This window comes from Camelus bactrianus, chromosome 2 (genome assembly GCF_048773025.1).
Source record: "Camelus bactrianus isolate YW-2024 breed Bactrian camel chromosome 2, ASM4877302v1, whole genome shotgun sequence".
NCBI classification, from domain to species: domain Eukaryota; kingdom Metazoa; phylum Chordata; class Mammalia; order Artiodactyla; family Camelidae; genus Camelus; species Camelus bactrianus.
In genome coordinates this window covers 79,075,019-79,097,531 of record NC_133540.1, presented here as the reverse complement: position 1 = coordinate 79,097,531, position 22,513 = coordinate 79,075,019, and positions in this window count along the sequence as shown.

Below are 22,513 nucleotides of genomic sequence, written 5' to 3'. Positions count from 1 at the left end.
CAGATACTTTTTTTTTTTTCTCAAATAAGGACACACTCATAGCTTCCAGGGAACACATCTTCGGGGGGGCACTATTCAACCTACCACAAGTAGAAAATTAAGCAGTAAAATTTTTGAATCCCCTTACCCTAAAGGTCACCAGTGATTTTCCCTGAAGGTAACTGCTTTTCATGTCCAATGTGTACTCTTTGCAGAAACATTTTGTATATACTCATTTATACATACAAAATCGATCCATTTTTTATTTATCCCAAAGTCTTCAAAGATTACATACTGATCTTCTTGTGAGTTTTAGTTAAATTCTTACACATTAGCCTTTGCCTACACATTGCATATAAATCTTTTGCAAAATGTCATGGTATTAAAATCAATCAAATACCTATAATTCATTAAACCTTCATTACATTTATTAAAGCTTCTGTAATCACTTCATTTTATGTGTGGTACTTTTAAAGTTATTTATTTCTATTCCCATTTTGTTATAACTATATTGGAACATGTAACATTTTCCCCAAAATATTGTCCTCTTATCTTCAAAGAATAGAGAATATAATTTTCTGTTACTAGTGACTTGGGATCCGATTTAATGGATGGGTAAATATGCTTTCTGATACTGTGGAAGGCTAATGCAGTATTATTGGAAGAAAAACAAAAGGATAGTTGTGCATACAGAGGCCTCTGTGTGTGTGTGTGTGTGTGTGTGTGTGTGTGTGTGTGTGTGTTGAGGATTAAAAGGAAAGTCAAAGAGTTATGTGGTAGGTTACACCTAGTTCATGAGACTGATCAGACAGTGAGTCTTCAGCCTAAAAGCTGTCTAGCACAGCCTAGTGGCTAGGAGAGCCACAAAGACTCTTGAACTCTATGAGAGTAATTTTGCTGCCCTATTAGCATAAATTGCCTATTGCTGAGAGTCACTTATATGCCCAAATAGGAACCCTGGAAACCAGCATGTTTGAATGAAGAGATTATGGTGTTGGTGCTTCAAGCAATCTAGAATATTCATTCCAAGCTGAGCATTCACTAGGTATACATCTATTTCAGATAGGTAAATGTTAGTGATTAAATTCCCAAGTGGCTCAAAAGTAGTTGGAAAGCTAATATGTTTAATGGAGAAATGTCTTAAGTGGCTGAATTGAGCACAAATATATATATATATATATTTTACATGAATATTTTAGCATTAAGGAATAATATTGTAATTTATTTGAAAAAGTGATCTGGAGATTTGAGTTAGATCTGCTGTCCATAGATTGTCAAATAAGCTAGTGCAAAGTTGAAATTCCTTAATAGTGACTCAATCCATTTTCATGCTTACTGTGTCTTAGAACACTGTTAAACTTTGGTAAGTCATCCTGCCTATATGCTGTTTTTAATCTAGCAGGAGAGTTATTCAAACATAGTATATTTTCATATAGTAAACAAGTGAGGTGGATCAGGAAGTCTAAATGGAAAAAAAGAGAATAATTAAGATAACCTTGTTAGTAGAAATCACACACCTTCCATATTGCCATTTTTAAATGGGAATTTAAAGAATTTGTGGATTCTGCAGTAGAAAAGTCATGGAATTAAAAAAAAAAAAGGTTTTCAAAGGACCTAGTATAAGAGGAAACAGTAGACACGGAACCAATAAGAAAATAGCCAACTGAAATCCAAACAATTAGCAGAATATTCAGTTGGTAAAAAACTCTAAGTTTTAGTTATAGACAATGTTCCAAACATGAGGTGCTTCCCTAATTTACTGATTAAGTTCTTCCAGTGGCAAAAAACATATTTGTTCTCATATTGTTAACAAATATATAATGCTAGAAGATTTTAAATATAACTTATGATTACTTTGGTTTTGCTCTCTTTTGTTAAAATGTAAAGAACATTAAAATAGACCCTTGAGATTTAAAAATTCTTAAGCTAATTTGCAGTCAAAAAAATCTAAATGCTATTTGTTTTTCTAGCAATTGGTCTTTTAGGGAAACAGAATCTTATATTTAAAAGAATTAGTGCATTTGAGTTTTTCACTTTATGAAAGTGAAAATATGTTCATGAATAAATAACAGTTTGCATACACTAAATATTTAAAGCAATCATATGATGGCAGTGGAAAAGAAACCTGTGGCACTAGAGGTGCATTTTCATTTAGTTAAAATGATTTTTCTCTTCAAGTCTGCAAAAATGTAACATCTCATTCTAAAAAGATGGAGGACAAATAAAATGACCTTAGTGTGGCATAAATTCCTCTTTATCTATTTGTTTCCAGACAGAATATTAAAAAATGTATAACACCAGTCAGTATGGTTGCTGTAAATCAAAGATTTTTTTCCAAAGGTAACAATTCTTCGCGTTTGTAAATGCTCTATTTTTGCTATTGTTTTTGATAAAGCATTGTTTTCTTGTTAGTTTTACTGTATAAATTCTCATTAGCACAGAAAATATTTGATGAATATGTCACACAGCATGACCTGAATGGTTAAAACATCTCCCCCAGGCAGCAGAGCAGCAGGAGGTAATTAGAGCTCCCCATGATATTTATTTCTAATAATATTCCATTGACATTTGAAGTTGATAGGCAGTATTTAAAGTTTTCTACTGTTGGCTTAGGCATGCAGCTTTACAAACTATGTATCTAACAAAATGGTTCATCTGAGATTTCTGAAGGTATTTTTTTTTCAGACTTCAGTAAGCTATGAAGTCATCAAACCCCAGTTCCCATCTAATATGGTTGTGAAGAATCAGATGTCTTGCAAATTCTATCTTGCAGTCTGAGTAAATATATAATAAAATTAAAAGATGTAATACAAATCAAATATAATCTCATTGCCACGTTGCATGAACATATTTATACAGAACCTTCCAGAATTAAATGGTTCTAAAAACAAGTGGTTACTAAAATTAAATCAGTACATACAAAAGCATAGAGAAGACATTAATCAAGAAGATATTTTTAAAAATTTAGAAAAGGAAGAAATCTAAATGTAGACTCTGGTCTATCTCGTGTGTGAAGAGAATAATGAAATTAATATAAATGACTGAAGGAAGGGAAGAAGTATATTATTCTGTCATTTTCTTCTGCCATATTTCAGATGGAAATATTAAAAATGTATTTTCCTAGTATCTCCACCATATGTATTTCTCTTTGCAAATATAAGTCAAGATAGGATCTTTGTTAAACAAGGAACTAATACATTTCATAATGATAGAACTAATTTATGTTTTTCCTCAAATATTATTTAAAAAAATAAAGGCTTAATTTTAAAATAAATTTTAATGGGAAAAATATTTTCCATGTGAGAATTTTCAGAGTGGATACATTATTCTTCTTGAGCAAAAGCATGATTCTCTACATGATTGACTCAAACTTACTGGCTTCTTCTTATTTTCAGATAATTTTTAAAGACAAATTTATAATTTTACTAAAAGTACTTTGTCACAACTTCAGCCTATATTCTTCCAACAAGATTTTTTTTTTTTTGCAAAACATGTGAGGCTAGGATGTAGAGGCTTAGACATCCTTCCTTTCAGTGAGTTTCAACATATACTTACATGAAAAAGCTAGCAAGACTTCGTATTTCTGAAATTTTCCTCCTTTTTAAAGAAAATGAAACCACTAGATTTAATGAACGTAAGTGGATTGGGAATAGATAAATTGCATTAAACTCAGAATTTATTTATTAACTACCATTGTTTGAAAATGGTTTCTGAATAGTATTTAAACAAAATGAGATAGAATAAAAGAAGAAAGGGTGAAGACAGACTTTGATACACATAAGGAATTTAAGAAGGACTTCTAATATGTATTACAGATTTTTTCATACCAACTTAATCCATATTTCAGCTGTGAATATTTACATTATGCTGATAGGCAGATAGAATGGAAGAAAATAAGATTAAGATCAGCTAATTACTTTATAATTTCTGTTTCCCATTCCCGAAAGAAAACATTTGTCTTGTCCAAGTTAGGAAAAAATACACATATTGTGTATAATCTTTGTTGTCATCTGCAAAAAAATTGATACATTTACGTTATACCTGTAAACATAAAATTTTAAGTTATATTAAGTATCATTTTTATAATTTCTTTGAGTAATGTCATGCTAAAATGAATCATCTCTAATGCATATCAATTTCTGAACTATACCTTACATATGTTAAAAGCAAGGTAATTAATTCAGAGCAATATATTATTTCAAATTACCATGCTAAAGAGATGAAGCAGTCTTCAAAAGAAATGTATGTCTGGAAAAGCAATGACTGTACTAAACATTTAAATTGTGTTAACTCTTCCAGAATTTATTCATAAGTTTTTGATGTAAGTTTAGGGCTGTTTCAGTGTTCATTTTGTTTTATGTATTGTTCACAAGTAACAGTTTGTGTCTCACTTTCTCAGAAGACCACTGCATCTCTGATTGATTCCCCTTGTACCTCTATGAAATGGCTGTTCCCTGGTTGTCTGGTTAAAGCTAAGAACAACACTTTGCATACTGGAGGTCACAAATATTCATTATTCTGAATCTGTCTTGTTCACCTGAATAGAAAAGTAAAATGACTTAGAAGTCATAGCCAACAGAGATGCGCATTTTTTCCTTAACATAAACTTGCTACAAAATCTTAGGATAAAATAATAAGACACAGAGAGAAAATTGTATGTGGGTGTGTTAAAAAGTCCCAAAAGACATTATAATAGAATTTAATTTTAGAGAGCTTTTTAAGTTTGCATAAAAATTATACAGAAATATAGAGATATCCCATATATTCCCTGTCATTCTGTAAGAGTTGCCCCTGTTAACATCTTGCATTAACATGATACCTTTGTTATAATTGATAAACCAATATTGATACATTATTATTAATTTAAGTGCATAGTTTACGTTAGAGTTTGCTCTTTGTGTTGTATGGTTCTAAGGATTTGGGCAAATGCATAAAGTCATATATTAACCATTAAAATATACGGAAAAGTTTCACAGACCTAGATTGCTATGTGTTCCTTCTATTATTCATTGTCTCACAATCCTGAATTCCTGACAATCACTGAATTTTGTAATGTTTTCATAGTTTTTCCTTCTCCAGAATGTTTTATATTTAGAATCATACAGTATGTAGCCTTTTCAGATTAGTTTCTCTCACTTAGCAATATACACGTAAGCTTTCTCCATGTTTCTTTTGTGTTTTGTTAATTCATTACTTTTTTATTGCAGAGTAATATTCTATTGTATGGATGTATTGTATTTTACTTATTTATATTCCTATTGAAGAGTGTCTTGAGTGATTCCAAGTTCTGTCTTAAGAGTAAAGCTTCTATGAACATTCATATGCAGGTTTATGTGCAAATGTAACTTTTCATCTCGTTTGGGTCAATACCTAGATGCGTTGATTGCTCAATCATATTGCTTTCCTATAAATAGCATTATTCAAACATGTCAAACTGTCTTCTTAGTGGCTGTACCATTTTGCATTCCAGCCAGCAGTGAATGAGTGTTCTTGTTGATCCACGTCTTAATCAGCATTTGGTGTTGTCAGGATTTGAGGTTTTAGCCATTCTAATAGGTGTGTATGATATCTCATTGCTGTTTTAATTTGCAATTTCCTAATGACATGATATTGGATATCTTTTCATAAGGTTATTTGATATTTGTATATCTTCTTTGGTGAGGCAGTTATTCAAATTTTTATCCATTTTAAAATTAGATTGTTGTGTTTTAAGAGCTCTTTGTATGTTTTGATACCAGTTCTTTATATAACATGTGTTTTGTGAATATTTTCTCCCAGTCTGTGGCTTGTCTTTTTTTCTCTTAACTGTTTTTTGCAGAATAGAAGTTCCTAATTTTAATTAAATACAACTGATCTTTCTTTAATGGATTATGCTTTTGGTGTTATATCTAAAGATGACCAAACCAAAGGTCACCTAGATTTTCTCCTTTATTATCTTCTATAAGTTTTATAGTTTTGTGTTTTAAATTTAGGTAAATGATACACTTTGAATTACTTTTTGTGAAAAGTGTAAGGTCTATATTCTTTTTTTCAAATTTTACATGTGAATTTCCAGTTGTTCAGCATATTTGTTGAAAATACTGCCCCTTCTCCACTGAACTGCCTTTGCTCCTTTGTCAAAGATCAGTTGACTATATTTGTATATCTATGTCTGGGCTTTCATTAGATTCCATTGATCTATTTGACTATTTTTTTTTTCAGTATCACATTGTCTTGATCACTGTAAATCTTCAAGTCAGTCAGGGTCAGTTCTCCAAATTTGTTTTTCTTCAGTACTGTGTTGATATTCTGGGTCTTCTGCTTTTGTGTATAAATTTTAGAATGAGTTTGTTGATATCAAAAAAACTTGATGGAATTTGGGGATTATGGTGAATCTATAGATCAGGGTAGGAAGAACTGACACCTTAACAATATTGATTCCTCTTATCCAGGAACATGGAATATCTTACCACTTATTTAGATCTTAGATTTCTTGCATCACTGTTTTTTATTTTTTGAAAGATTTCTTCATGTAGACTCTGTACATATTTTGTTAGATTTATACTTAAGCACTTCATTTTTTTGTGCTAATGTAAATGGTTTTGTGTTTTTAATTTAAAAATCCAGTTGTTCATAGATGATATGTTGAAACCCAATTAACATTTTTATATCAGTTTATACATTTTATCTTGTAAACTTGCTATAATCCTGTTCCAGGAGTTTTCTTGTTGTTGCTGCTAATCCTTTGGGTAGAAATGTATTTTTCACCAAAGCTTTTATATTCTGTGAATGCATTATTTCTATTTCTACTATTCTTTACTTTACGGGATATTTTTGACAAAATAAAATAAATGAAGTACAAAACTAACAATTAACTTTTCCCATTGTCTATTTTCTTAAACTTTCTGGTATTTTACCACAGCTTGTAATATAGTGGCACATTAATCATCTCTTCTCTGATTAAGCATTAAAAAACACACAATTTTACAAACACATTGAATTTATTACCAGGAGTCCCTCAGAGCTAACCTACTTTTCACTTTAGACTACTTTTATCCATTTCTCCTTTCACTTGCTCACCAATACCTGTTTGCACAATTACTCCTTTCTAGATCTAATTGAGCTTCCAATACTGACTTCATGATTTGGCTACCTGTTTGTCTATCTTACCTAGTTAATCTACTTCTCACTTTATATTATAGTCATTACTATGAACAAGAACCAAGTCTCAGCTTTGTATGTAAATAAGAAGTCATACATGTTTAATTGGTTTGTGAATCTCAGAAAAGATGCATATTTTTTGTCAGGGAGAAATATTAGTTTTGAACCAAATGTACATTCACTAATTTACATAAGATTCCTAAAACTAAGTTTGTAAAAAATGAGTAAAACCAGTTTTCAAAGTCAGAAAGACTCTATGTGTGTCAGTGTCTGAATTCTCATTCTCTGATCATTCTTCTCTGCTCTACTATGTACTGTATGCTTTGGTGAGCTGCACTTTGCAGACAATAGCCACAGAAGAGTAATTCCTAATCATCTGGAGAATCCTAAAGTGACAGATTTAAAGAATTGGTTTTAGCAGTGTCATCAGTCATAGATGTCATGTAGTGATGGTATTGAAGCAAAACTGTTCTCACTGCTTAGGACACTTGAATATTTGTACTGTGATAACTGAAACTGCTAAAAACTAATGAGAAAAGTAACAATGGAAGCAATAAAATTTCCACATAAAATCTACACATGATTAAAATGAACTGAACATGTTTCAAAATCAACAACCACCCTAAGAAGTGCACAAACCACACTTACATCTATGTATGTGTGAGTGTATTTATAGAAGGTGTACACATCTACTCAACATAAAATTAAATTACATAAGAAACTGATTTCCGGATTGTTTATAACCTAAAATCATGTACATTATTCTTTAACTGAAAAAAAATGTGACATCTTAGTTTTACCATGTCCAGCTTTCATTTAAATGAGCATTTCAAAACATTTAAAAATATCATTGGCATAGAAAATTCCATTTGCACAGCTAAATTACCATTTGCTTCGTTTTTTCCAATGTCTTCCAATTATCTTATACGTTTAATATTATAAAATAAAGAGAACAATAGATCTTTAATGCAAATATACAAAATTTCTCACAAATGTTCTTCCCCTTTAATGCCTGGAAGAAAGTGAAGAATTTCAAAGAAAACTTAGAAGAATACTGCTAAAAGATAATCTGGCTACTTGAATTCCTTGGAAGTATACTGAATTATTTTAATTACTCTTATGTCCTTATTTATATGAACTCCTGAATACCTATTGAATCAGGAAAATGTGTTATTGACCTCATAATAAATTAGTTAAATTAAAACATGAGTTTTATCATCAAGGGTAAAAAAGGATGCTTTAGAAATTATGTCACTTCTCTGAGTTGTAAATAGTGTGTCTAATACTTACAGTAAATAATCTTTATAGTATCAATTATAGACACATTCTCTAATTTTGCACAATACTCCTTAAGGTAGTTTGTAAAATTTATCTTTCTATTTTGATAGAGAAACATGAATCTCAAGGGTAAACTCAGCTTGCCCAATTCTCAAAGTTAGTGACAGATGAGGGAATCAAATTCACATCATTTTACTTTAAGTACAAGGTGATTTTAACAATATAATTACAGATTTTAACAATATAATTACAGAAAAATAAAGAACATTGTGGTTGAATAGGTCTTAAAGAGCATACTATTGTCTTTATGTTTAAGTTAATCATCTTTCAACTCAATATTCATAAGTGAAATATGACATCATTAGGTAATCTGAGTTCTGTTACTTTTTTTTTTTTTAATTTTTGAATCAATCATGACCTTTTAACTGCATCACCAGCCATTTATAAAGTTTAAAAAGTTTCTGTGAAGGATATTAAATTCTTTAGTTTCAATTTCTATTTTACATTGCTGAATAACTGAAGGGTTAAATGCTAGTAGGTCCATGCATTGCCTAAAACTTTAATTCTTTTGAAAATGATTGATTATACAGTTTATTATAAAATTTTGATTAAAAATAAATTGCTGGCATTGCAATAAGTAAATTAAAATGTGTACACATACATCTTAGGATCTTGCTGTTCTCATAAACAATATTTCATATTCTTCAAATCCAAATTTATAACCTCCATTTCTATAATTCTTTGTCTTCATATATCTCAAAATTTTGTCTCCATATTTTTAGGTATAATTTATATTTTTATTTTCTGTTTTACTAAATTTCTGTTACATACTCATATGCTTTCTTCAACAACCTTAATTTTTAATATTAGAATTACGTTTTGCATGTACATGAATGTTTTTGATATCACACTGCTCCATTTTTCAGTCTACTTGCTGTAGTTTCGTTAATTTTCAATGTGTTTTTCATTCTTTTGGTGTTTGCATTTTTTTTCAAAATGCTCTCATGCTTCTCCAGGGAAACCTGATCTTTTTTTTTTCCTTTTAAGTAGTGTCCTTAAGTATAGATTGTGGTATTTTTTCATATTTTCAGATGAGAAAATTGAGGCATTGGGAAGTAAAGGAACTTTCCTACTACCATATGCCTAATAAGAGGTAGAGTGTGGGCTCTGTTACTTTCCCTGAATGAGGTTGAATGGTAGCTCCCCAAAATATATGTTCACATTCCAGAGCCTGTAAATGTGATATTACTGGGAGGAAAAAAGTATTTGTAGATTGCATTAAGTTAAAGATCTTGAGATAGATCATCCTGGATTGTTCCAGTGAGCCCTAAACTGTCCTTATAAGAGAAACAGAATAGAGATATACATGAAGAAGAGAAGAAGGCCATATGGAGGTGGAAGAAGAAATTGGAGTTATAAAGGCACACAAGGAACACCTGGAGCCACCAGAAACTAGAAGAAGCAAGGAAGGATTCTCTCTTAGAGCCTCTGGAAGGAGCACAAACCTGATGATACAATAATTACAAACTTCTGGCATCCAGAACTGTGAAGGAATTAATTTCTATTATTTTAAGCTACCAAATCTGTAGTAATTTGTTAAGGAAGCCTTAGGAAACTAAAACAGTTTTTGGTGACTAGAAATGGGGTGCTACTGTGACAGGTAACTAAAAATATGGAAGTGGCTTAGAAATTAGATGAGTAGAGGCTGCAATAATTTTGAGACTCATGAGAGCAAAAGCGTAGAGTGTCTTGAACAGAATGTGGTAGAAATATGAATGTTAAAGACACTTCTAGAAAGGACTCTGAAAGAAACAAGGAACATGTTACTAGACACTGAAGGAAAGGCAACCTTTGTTACTATGGCAGAAAATGGCTGAAATTTGTTCTGTGGTTGTGTTGAAAGCAGAACTTGTAAGAAATTAATTTATATCTTTAGTTGAGATTTCCAAGCAAAGTTTTGAAAGTGTGACCTGGTTTCTCTTTGCTGCTCATAGTAAAATGTGAGAGGAAAGAGATAAATTGAAGAAGAAACTATTAAGCAAAAAGGATGCAGCACTTGATATTTGAGAAGTTCTTGGCCTATCCAGACTACAGAGAATACTAAAATTAGAAAACTCACTGTTGGAAAAGCATGCTCTGGGGAAGGACCAAAAGTATGGCTACCAAATCTTTTGCTGAAGAGATTGGGTGTGTGACTCATCAATCTATTTAACCACCTCAACAGAAGCCAGGAAAAGAGATAGGTTTAATAAGGAAAGACCTGTAGAGGTCCTTCTTATGTAATGGCATGAACCCCCATTACCCACAGGAGTATCAGCAGGTTTTGGAGAATTCTATACAGACAAAAGGCAAACTGAGAGAAGGCTGTTGGACTTCCAAAATTCTAAAGGCAGGAATAGATTCAGAGAGCTACATGGCTACAACCATGTTCTACCCTTCCAAAAAGAAAGACTAACTGTAGAGGCAGAGCTTTCGTATATAGCACAGAGGTGGGTGGAGCTACCATAGGCAGAGCAGAAAGCAGAGCTGCTGCAGGCCAAGAAGTCAGAACATCAAGCTACAGAGGATTGTTCTCAGAACTTGAAATCCAAAGGACTTTTTCTTGGTGGATTTCAAATTTCCTTGGAACCAGTAAGTATCTTATTCCTTCCAATTTTTCTCTTTTGGAATGAGGATGTCTAACCTATGCCTATCCCACCATTGTATTTTAGAAGCAGATTATTTTGTTCGTTTGTTTGTTTTTTCCTAATCTCGAAAGTCCATAGATGGAGACTCATTTAGTCCCAGAATAAATCATACTCAGAGTCTCACTCATACCTGATTTAGATGATGAAATGTGGGACTTTTAAAAGCTGATTCTATTTAGATGATAGCTTGGACTTAAGTTGGTATTGCAATAGATTGAAACTTTGATGTTAATAGATGGAGTAAATGTATTTTGTATGTAGGACATGGATTTGAAGGAATCAATGGATATATTGCAGTGGGTTGAATAGTGGCCCCACTAAGGATTTGACTGTGTTCCAGAATCTATGAATGTAACTTTATATAAAAAAATAGTCTCATTGCAGATGTATTTTGCTAAGAATGCCAGGATGCCACCTCTATATATAGGTGGGTCCTAAATTGAAGGACAAGTGTTCCTATGAGGTCCAGAGAATGGAGACAAAGACAAGAAGACCTCATAAAGACAGAGGAAGAGATTGGAATTGTGCAGCCACAGGCCAAGGAACACCTGGAGTGCTTGCAGTTTTTCCAAAAAACAATTGTAAAATAGATCAAATTGCATTCTAGTGTTTTGAAGAGATATGGAATGCTTCAGAACAACTAACAGTTTTTTTCCTAAGTGATCAAATACACTGTGAACAAATGCTTTAAGATTTCCAGATAGCTCAACCCCTCTCTTCTCTGTGTGATTGTGTAAGTGAATGTAAAACAAATCACTTCTCTCAAAAGAAAAAATAGGACTACTATGTTGATAAAAGTACCAAAGGTATAAGACATTTGGAAATTATTCATATTTGACAGATCAATCACTGATTTAGCTTCTTCCAAATAGCTGCCAATGTATTTAAATGGTTTTATTGACAAGAGAGAATTTAAGATCTATCTATCTATCTAATCTGGCATTGTTATCAGAAACATTTTAACCATCTTATGTTTTAATTAGTTAGGGCAGATAATAGAAAGTAGAATTGACTGAAAGCCAAAAAAAGAATTAGTCATTTTCTAAAACAAGTAAATTATCTTTTGTCAGACTGATTAATCTGTCAACCAGAAAAGATTGACAGTTAAAAAGATTAAACGATTTTAACTTCTTAAATTAATCTTTTTAACTGCAGTAAAAAAAATCTTTTTAACTGCACTGCGAAATAATTATATTTTGCAAAATTAATCCAGTATTAAAGCTGTGCAAATTTATTCTATAATACTTGATTTAAATAGGTCAATACTTTATATTCTTAACACTTAATAAGGAGATCATTGATTTATTTTCCACATTGTAAAGTGGAGAATTCATGTTTTAAAACCTCTAATGCCATACCAGCTCAACAGGAGCATTGAATGAATTCTAAAAATAAATTAGACCAAAGGGTAAACTTGTTTAACAAATAGGGTTCAGTGGTCTAAAATTGTATTTTGATTACAGAAATAACTTTTTTTTCTGTTTTGTTTGAACAATTTAGACATATTAGCAAATTGTTATTCAGTTAGACTTTGCCTTTTAGGCACAGCATCTGCACTAATAAGAGTTTTGTGGATAAATTATTAAGGTTCACAAACCAGTTTAGTGAAAGGTTTTTTAAAAAAAAGAAAAAAGAAAACCTTACCAAAGTTGTAAAATGATATGAGTGTAAATAATGAAAGGTTAAAATTGAACTGCTTGAGTGATACTCTCTTGAAATCAATAGCTTTTATTATACCACAATAACGACCTGAGAAAATTTCCCTGCATCAAATCAAAATTTAACTTTTTCTACCTCCATTTGTATTAATTATTTCTTCATGATGAATGATTTATTACTATTTTTCTACACATTTCATTCAATTAAAGGATTATTTTTTTTAATTAGGAGTAAATTCTCTCTCAAACAACTATAAATGACAACAATTACTTTAATAAGAGCTAAAACTATGTCATATAAAATAAGCAGCATAAGAATGCATAAGATTCTTTTCTGGTATGGGCTACAAACCAACCTGATTGAAGATAATGAACAGTAAATAGAATTTAAAAATTTGTGGCTTATTTCATTAGGCAAAACCAATTTGTGTCAAATAGAACAAAAATTATTTAATAGCTTACAATTTAGATTTGTATCTCAGTCAGTAACCATATCATTGGTAATATCTTTATAAAGAATTAATCTATATGAGTTTATAAATAATACAGATATACATTATAATTATTATATGGGTTGATATTTACTTTAAAAGAGTTCTTATAGATATTTTAGATTCTCAAGGATTTAGGCGTGGTTCTTCATTAAAAAATGATTTTTTTAAATGACAAAAGACTTTTATCATAGCACCAGAAACATGTGTCCAAAGGTTGGCAATTTCATGTTCTCCATTATTTTCTCTCAGAATAGCTCTTTGGTTATAAAGCCAGCAGTTCTTGGGCTGAATTCATAATAATGTCTTCATTGCCATATATTTGTGTCAACATTTTGTACCAACGTTTGTTGATACATATATTTGTTTCAACAAATATATCCCCAAACAAACAACATTTCTGTCAAAATATCTGAGAATGATCTTTTCTTTTTTTCAGAAAATCAGACTTCTACCAGAAGATCATTTTGTGTTTTAAAATTTACCCTCTGCTACAATGCTACAAATTCTTGAATATATAAATGCATAGTTTTCTCACTTTCTTTAAAACAAATTATTTTCAAAAAATGGAGAAATTACTCTGACAGAAGGCTTAGCTTTCTTGGCAGTTTCATCCAGAAATAATGATTATATTTGATGTCAGTGCATGTTGAAATGGAGCACAATGGTATTTCTTTTAAAATAAGTAATTAAACTACTTACATTACCAAATATTACAGATGCTTTGTTCAGAGCCAGTCAAAGTTGTTTTCTGGTGTTATTTTTGCATGACAGAGAAACTTCAAACCTTTTAAAGACTTGAATGGTTGTTTTGTTTTATTTAGTTTTTCCTAATTGAGTCATACAGTAGAGTAATTTTTTTTTGATTGTGTCTGCAGGTACACAACAAAGAAAACAGAAGTTGGCTGCCAGGAAAACCATTATTTCTATTGAGTTTCATGTTGCCAAATCCTACATGATATGCCTTGAAACATTCAAAATTTGTCATTAGGTCTGCAGTGAATCACACCATTTTTAGAAGGCATCACTTCTTTTTTTGGTTTTGTTTTGAGTCAGAAACAAACTCAGTCATTTCTAGAGAGCATGATTTTATGGAAATGTCTCTGATTTTTGTGTGACTTCTTTTGTTCTACCAGGCTTAAGTCATTGAAAAGTGTGTACATACAAATATACATATCCTATATGTATATATACTTTAATGATCTGATAGGGATTTTTAAATTGTAATAAATCTACATGTAGCTCATTTCCATTTGTTTTTTCAAATGACCATAATATTGAGAGCAACAGCAGCAACATAAAATCAGACTTGGATTTTTGGCCAAAGATAAAGTTACTTCTTTTTGAGTGGCAAATATGAAGGCAATTTAGTATTAGTATCGCATCACAGTCACTGATGTAACAAAAAACAAAGGATTAGTAAACTTGATTTGATTGTTTGTTCACTTTACATCTTTAACCTAGCTGATATTAAAAAAAAAAAACACTTCAAATCATATTTCTAGAGTTTTGTATGTAATTATATTTATATAGTTATAATTATATATGTGTATATAGTATATATACTCACATATATTAATATGTAGTCACTTAAATAATATATTCATAATGAATATAAACTGATTTGATTTTATATGTATTAAAACATATAAATGGAAACCATTTGATATGCTCTTAAATTACATTTGTGATAATTATTACCTCACTTTGTAAAGAATCATTCTAAATCTATTTGAACTGAAGAAGTACAATAGTAAGTTAATTTGATATTAATATAACTTTCGAAAATAATTTTAAAATACCATGTACAGAATTTAAAAAGAGATGTATTATAACTATATTGATTTCAAGCACTTCCTATAGCTCCAAGGAGCACAAATAGATTTCATGTTCTATTGTAAATTGAAAAGTCAGAACTCTGAATGTATATGGAGAATATGTATCAAGTCTTAGATATTTAACTGTTAGATTTTGATTTTTTATTATCCACCCATGAAATTATATTAATGAACTTATAGAGCAAGTAGCAGCACATATCAAGTGATCAGTTCTGAAGAGCTTCATCTCTTCTAGTTCAAGCAGTTTAACTTTCAGCAACTTAAACACCTTCCATTTCTCTCAAAGTGAATTTGAAAGTGTTGTTTCTGTCCTTAGTCATCACCCTCAGACTCTTTTTTAAAAAACTGCATTAATGAACACAGACTATGTAGGGACTTAGGCTGAAGCACCTTAAATTTTACATCTCTTCTTCTAGACGTGAATTTAATGGGTGTCTTAAAAGATCTGCAAATGTCTCAGAGGTCAAATATAAAAAGCTTTTTCTTTCATAAGGAGGATTGAAGACTAAGAACAGTGTAGGAAAGCCAATGAATGGTTGGAAGTGGGGTGCTGGGGCCACAGATTAGAGTATGTTTTACCCTGAAGATAGTCAGTTCTCAAGAGGGATTGAGGCTGAAGGTATGTCGAAGTTGAAGTCTTGGGAGGAGAGAACCTTAATGTAGTTTCCTTAAGTCAGATTAACAGGCATATTGTTCTGATTGATCAGTGCATACAAATAGTTCAGTTATTTATGAGGGTAAGAATGGGAATTTGGAAGTCTGTGTCTGGCCTGTCTTGTTTTATCTGAATCACATGGGGAAGAGTGTTTGCTGAAAGCAGGTTCTTTGAACACAAAACAGGTAGGAAGCTTTTCCACTGTCACAGGCTCAGGTAATTTATAACACTGTCAATATTAAGGTATTATAAGTTTGGTCCTTTTATCCCTTGGCTCTCATCATGTAGCATTCTTCTTGTTTAGCGTGCTTTAATTAAAAAGTTGTTTTTCCTCCAGTTGCTTAAATACTGTAAAGTTGTCTGACATCCTCTTGTCTGAAATTCTCTTGTCCTCTACATTCTCATTGCAGGCTCCTTGTCAATCATGATTCACCAAACATCATTTTATCAGTATGATTTTTTCTCACCACTCTATCATTTGCACATTACCCTATTTTGTTCCTTCATAGAGCTTAACATTCTCAGAAAAGTATTTATTTACTCATCATTGTTTGCTTTCTCACGACCATCATCTCTTCAAGATACCTGCTCTTTTTGCTTAGCACTCTAACTCTGGAACTTACCCTATGCCTAGCTCAGAATAGGTGCTCTATATATATTTAATAAAGAAAAGCAAAATTGAACATTAACCACTTAATTTAATAACAGTGAACACACTTTCTGTGTTCAAAACATCTGATTTTCTTTTAATATTCACCAATAAATTAAATCTCTGGCTCTGTCTCTCTCTCCCTCTCCCCCTGCCCCTTTCTCTCCCTCCCACTTTGTAGAAGTTTCATTGTATTACTAAGAATTTTCTCTTCTCTTTTCTTTTTTTTTAGTGATTGTCTGTTGTATTATAGGCTACACCCATGTAATGTACATTTTAGCTTTCATGGCTGAAGTGGTACAATGCTGGACATAGGTTCTTGCTCTGATTTATATATTCCTTAATATTTTCAAGGAAGCCAAATGATTTTTGACAGATTGTTTTCACCCATAAAATGGCTGATGGATATTTGGTATTTCATTGATTATTTACATGTGAGTGTGTGTGTGTGTGTGTGTGTGTGTTGTAAAAAGTCTGCTTTAATTTATTGAGGTAAAATGAACGTAAACATTAGTTAGCCTTTTTAAGATACACAATTCAGTGACATTTAGTGAATTCACAATATTATGTAAATGCCACCTCTCTCCAGTTTTGAAAAATTTTCCTTTTCCCCAACCCTATCCACTGAAACCACTAATCTGCGTTCTGTCTAAATGAATTAGCCTATTTGGGTGTTTCATATAAAAGGAAACTATAATATGTAATGTTTTGTATTTGGTTTCTTTCACTTAGCATAATGTTTACAAGTTTCATCCATGTTGTAACATGCATCAGGACTTCATTGCTTTTTATGGTTGAATGGTAGTCATATGTAAACACAACATTTGTTAATTTGTCCATTAATGGACATTTGGGCTATTTCTAACTTTTGGCTTTTATGAATAATATTGTTATAAACATTACAAGATTATGTTTGGACATATATTTTCATTTTTCTTGGATATGTACCTAGGAGTAGAATTGCTGAGTCTTGTAGTAATTCTATATTTAACTTTTTGAAAAACTGTTGAACCATTTTCCACAGTGGCTGCATGATCTTATATTTCTTTAACAGTTTACAAATGTTTCTATTTCTCCATATCCTTGCCAATACTTGCTTTCCTGATTTTCAAATCTGGTACTGTATCACTATTTAAAGGTATTTTATCTTTTATTCTTTTTTCTATAATTATAAACAAAGTTAATCTCATTAATGTTAAATCTCATTAATATACTGAAATAGAAACTGATATTCATCCTCATTTATTATTATTTTGGTGTATTTGTTTGATTACTTTCTTGGCTATGTTTAAAACTAAATTTTTCCCTCTAAAGAAGGTTAATGCATATTCAAGTTACCAGGAGCTCTAGTTTTTTGATGATGAGTGGCTGTTGAACATAGAAATAGCATATGACTGGAAGTTTGATGCTCTCAAGACTATGGATATTTCTCTAACTTTATCTGGCTTTAAAAATGGTTGTAGAACAGCAAAATACAAGTCGGATTTTCTTCGCTTTAAGTGTTTTATCTTTTTTTCCCCCCACTTCTGTGGAAGCTAGAAAAAGAAAAAGTCTTTATCTTTGACCAACAGTAGTATAACGTGAATATATTTTAATCTTTTTTTTTTTCACTTTTTTTCTTATAATGAGATACACCCTTTGATCTGAAATTAGTTCTCTTATAGGAGTTTCCAATGGGGGGAAATGTTTCTCCACTTTAGCCTAGTATATATTTTCTGTTTAGTTTCTATTCATTTAGTTTCTTGACTCCTGAGAGAAATGTATGTATTGTTGATTTGTCTTTGTGGGTTCTTCCATAGATTTGGTTTCGTTTCTTGTTATTTAAATTTTAGTTATATTTTTTCTGTATTGTCTATAACTATTTCAAGTCCTCCCTGCCTGTAATTTGGTTTTCAACATGAGACTTACTCTCCCTTGTTATTGATATTGTTAAGTAAGTAATGCTGTTTTTTCTAAGTCCATTTTTTAGCTATAAGAAATCTTTCCATTTTAATGTATCATTTAATATAACGCATCATTATTTAACATTTTTAATATATGCACATTTTATTAAGTTATTCTACCATACAAAGCAATTAAAGAATATTTTCTTCTATTCTTTAATTAGATTATATTTTTCTTTTAACCAAATTCATCTTTCCCGTATATGATCGTTGATTTATGTCAGCTTGTTGATGCTATGTATGATGCCTGGTGTTTGGTCAAAAACCAGTCTAGATGTTGCTGTTAAGGAATTTTTTAGATGATTAGCATTTAGATCAGCTAACTTTGAGTAAAGCAGATTATCTTCCCTGGTATGAATGGATCTCATCCAATTAGTTGAAAGCCTTCAGAGAAAAGAATGAGGTTCCCCAAAGAAGAAGAAATTCTGCCTCCAGATTGCCTTTGGAGTCTAAATTTCAACATCAACTCTTCCCTGAATCTCTAGCCTACCAAGTGCCCTGCAGATTTCAGACTTGCCATTCCCCGTTGTCACATAAACTAGTTCCTTAAAATAATCTCAGAGAGAGAGATATAGATATATGCATGTATACACACATACACACACACATATACATATACATATTATATGTGTTTATATATATATGTGTATACATAGGTACAGACACACATATACACATATCCTATTGATTCTGTTGTCTGGAGAAACCAGACACATAGACCATGTATCTTTCTCTCTCCTCCCCTCCTCTTTCCTCTCTCCTTTCCTTTCTTTCTCCATGATATCAATCCTCTGCTCTAGTATTGTACACTATTATCCTAGATGGAAATTACTCCAGAATATGATAATACTTGGTGACTATTCAATATGTTATTGAGATGCTGCAGTAATATATATATGATCTTATGAACTGGAGTATATTTGAGGATTTTTACTTAAACTATTCAATTATAGTCTCAGTTTCTTTTTTTCCTAGATTTCCAGTTTGATTTCCTTGAAATGATCTTTGATCTATGTAAACTTATTTCTCGATATTGCTTTCAGGAATAGGTTTAAGCATTTTGCTGTACTATGTCAGAAAATTTATTTCATACTTTGGCCAAAATATTTTGAACATTATATCACCAGGTTGTTCCACTTACATTGATAGTGATAAAATGTGTCTGGATTTTATTTCAATTTTTGGAAGTATGTGAATAAGAAAGTCAGTAATCTAATTCACTCTATCTTTTAAAAATATTTTATTATAAAATACATGACAACTAAGTATATTTAAACATTGCATAATTTAAACATTATAAAGTCACTCAGACTAAGAAATGGAATCTTATTTAGCCTTTGATTGTTTAGAATTGTATTTAAAATTTTCAAATATGTGGATTTTTTCCCATATATTTTACTGTTATTTAATTTAATTCTACTGTAGTCAGTTTACTCCATATGATTTTGGTCCTTTCAAATTTATTAAAACTAGTTTTTATGGTCCAGAATATGGTTTATCTTGGAGAACATATTGTGTACATCTGAAAAGTATGTTTAGGGTCTTATAAATATCAGTTCAAAGGGATTGTAATACTATTCAAATTAAATAGATGTTTGCACATGTTTACCTAATTGTTCTGTTGACTGCTGAGAGGGCATGATAAAATCTCCAACTCTAGTTTTGTAATTGGCTTTTTCTCCCTTTTTATCTTTTATGTCTTGCCATATATTTTTGAGCTCTAATATTAATCTATATATGAAGTATATATCTTCCCAGTGAATTACCTTTTGTTGTTATTAAATGTTACTCTCAATCTCTTTAATATCTGATGTCTTGAAGACTATTTAATCTGATATTTATATAATCATGCCTTTCTTCTTCTTATTATTATTCATATGATTTACACAGCATCTGTTTTTTCTTTAAATTTAAAACTTATTCTTTGGCAAATATCATGCAGTTGAGTTTTGCTTTTTTCATCAGTTTTGACAAACTGTATTTGAATTATGAAGTCTAATTTATGAATATTTTTCTTTTGTTTTCAAATAACATTATTGTACACAAAATATTTATTAAGTGATCAGTTCCAAGAGTTTTGATAGATATATACAGTTGCATAAACACTACTATAATCATGATATAGAATATTGCCACTACTCTCCCCTGACCAAGCTTCTAGAAACCAGTCAGTTGCTTTCTGGCAACATAATTTTTGCTTTTCATAGACTTCATTGTAAATGGAATAATATAGTATGTAGTCTTCTGTATCAGACATTTTTCACTGTAAGTAGTGCTATTGAGATTTATCTATGTTGCTGTGATAACATTTATTCTTTTTAATTTTGAGCAATATTTTATGTTATGATTATGCAAAATTAGATCATCAATCAAAATTCCAGTTGCTGTATCCTTTTGTTATTTCTAACTATGGCTATCATGAATAAATTTTCTCAGAACAGATACAGTTGAATACAAATCTTTGTGTTGAATATTTTTTATGAACTCTTAGATAAATAGCTAGGAGTGGGAGAGCTGGGTCATCTGATACATGTAGGTTTAACCTTCTAAGAAACTGCCAAACTATTTACCAAAGAGGCTGTATATTTATATATTTTTTCATTCTTGTCAGCAATGTGTGAACTTTATATTCTGGATCCTTGCAAATAGTTGCTATTTTCAACATTTAAACTTGTACCCATTCTGTGTACATAGTGGCACCACAGTATGGTTTCAATTTGCATTTAATATTGATTATTGATATTAAACCTTTTTACATGTATTTACTTGCGTTGGGATATATTTTTTGGTTAAATGTCTTTAAACTTATGCCCATTTTTAATTGGGTAATTTTTCTTATTATTAAATTTTAGAGGCTCTTTATTTATTCTGGATACAAGTCCTTTATCAGTTACATGATATGCAAATATCTTCTTCAAATGTAGCTTGTCTTTTTATTTTCTTAACATTACCCTTGGAGAGAAAGGGATTTTAATTTTTATGAAGTTCATTTGATGAAGATCAATTTTTAACTAGTTATTTTTTTATGTGTTGTTTCAGAAATCTTGATGAAAGGTAAAGTCACACAATTTTATCCTGTTTTTATTCCTAAAGAATTTGTATTCTTATATAGCTCTGTGAAACATTTTGAGGTACTTTTTGTGGTGTAAGTGTAATTTTTTTTGTTTTTTGTTTTGTATATGGATATCCAATTGTTTCAGTGACTTGGTTGAAAATCTCTCTTTCAATTTTAATTACTTGGTATTTTGCTGAAAATCAGTCTGTCACTTACATAATGTCCCTTGCCGAAAGTCTTTTTGGACTTTGTTATGTTCCAATTTTTATATTTCTATCATGATACCAGAAAATAAGTCTTGGTAACTATGACTTCATAGTAAATCTTGAAATCAGATAGAGCAAATGCTCCAAATTTGTTTGTGTGTTTGTTTTTGTAATTACTTTAGCCATTTCCAGGTGCATATATATTTTATAATTAGATTGTGAATTTATACCAAACAAAGTCTTCATTTTGTCAGGATTTAATTGAATCTGTAGATCAGTATGGGACGAATTTATTTTTTAACCACCATGACTTTTCTGTTCAATAAGCATAGTATATTTTTTCATGTATTTATGTCTTTATTTTAGAAGTGCTCTGCAGCATTCAGTGTACATATTGACACTTTGTAAAGTTTATGTCTAAATATATCAGTTTTTGATGCTATTTTAAATGTTTATTTCAATTTCTAATATTTGATGTAGTATGTAGAAATATAATTGATAATTTAGATTTACCTTGTATCTTTTGACCTTGCTAAACTCACTCGTAATTCCAGTAACTCTTTTGTAGTATCCTTAGATTTTCCTGTAGGTCTTCAGTTGTCTACTGGTGAAAGCTATTTTACTTATTTTTTTCTATTTAGTATTTTTTTTCTTTCTTTTTCTTTCTCTGTAAAAATTATTACATCCAGTACAATGAGGAATAGAAATGGTGAGAATGCTTAACTCTGACTTGTTCTTGATCTTAAGGGGAAAATATTGTTTTTACCATTAAGTATTTATCAGTCAGAATTTTAGAGATGCCGTTTATCTGTTTCCATTTTGTTATGAGTTTACAAAGTCTTTTTTTAAGTCATGAATCAGTGCTAAATTTTGTCTCTTGTTTTTGCATCTGTTGAGATGATCATATGGTTCTACTTTCTTAGTCTGGTAATAT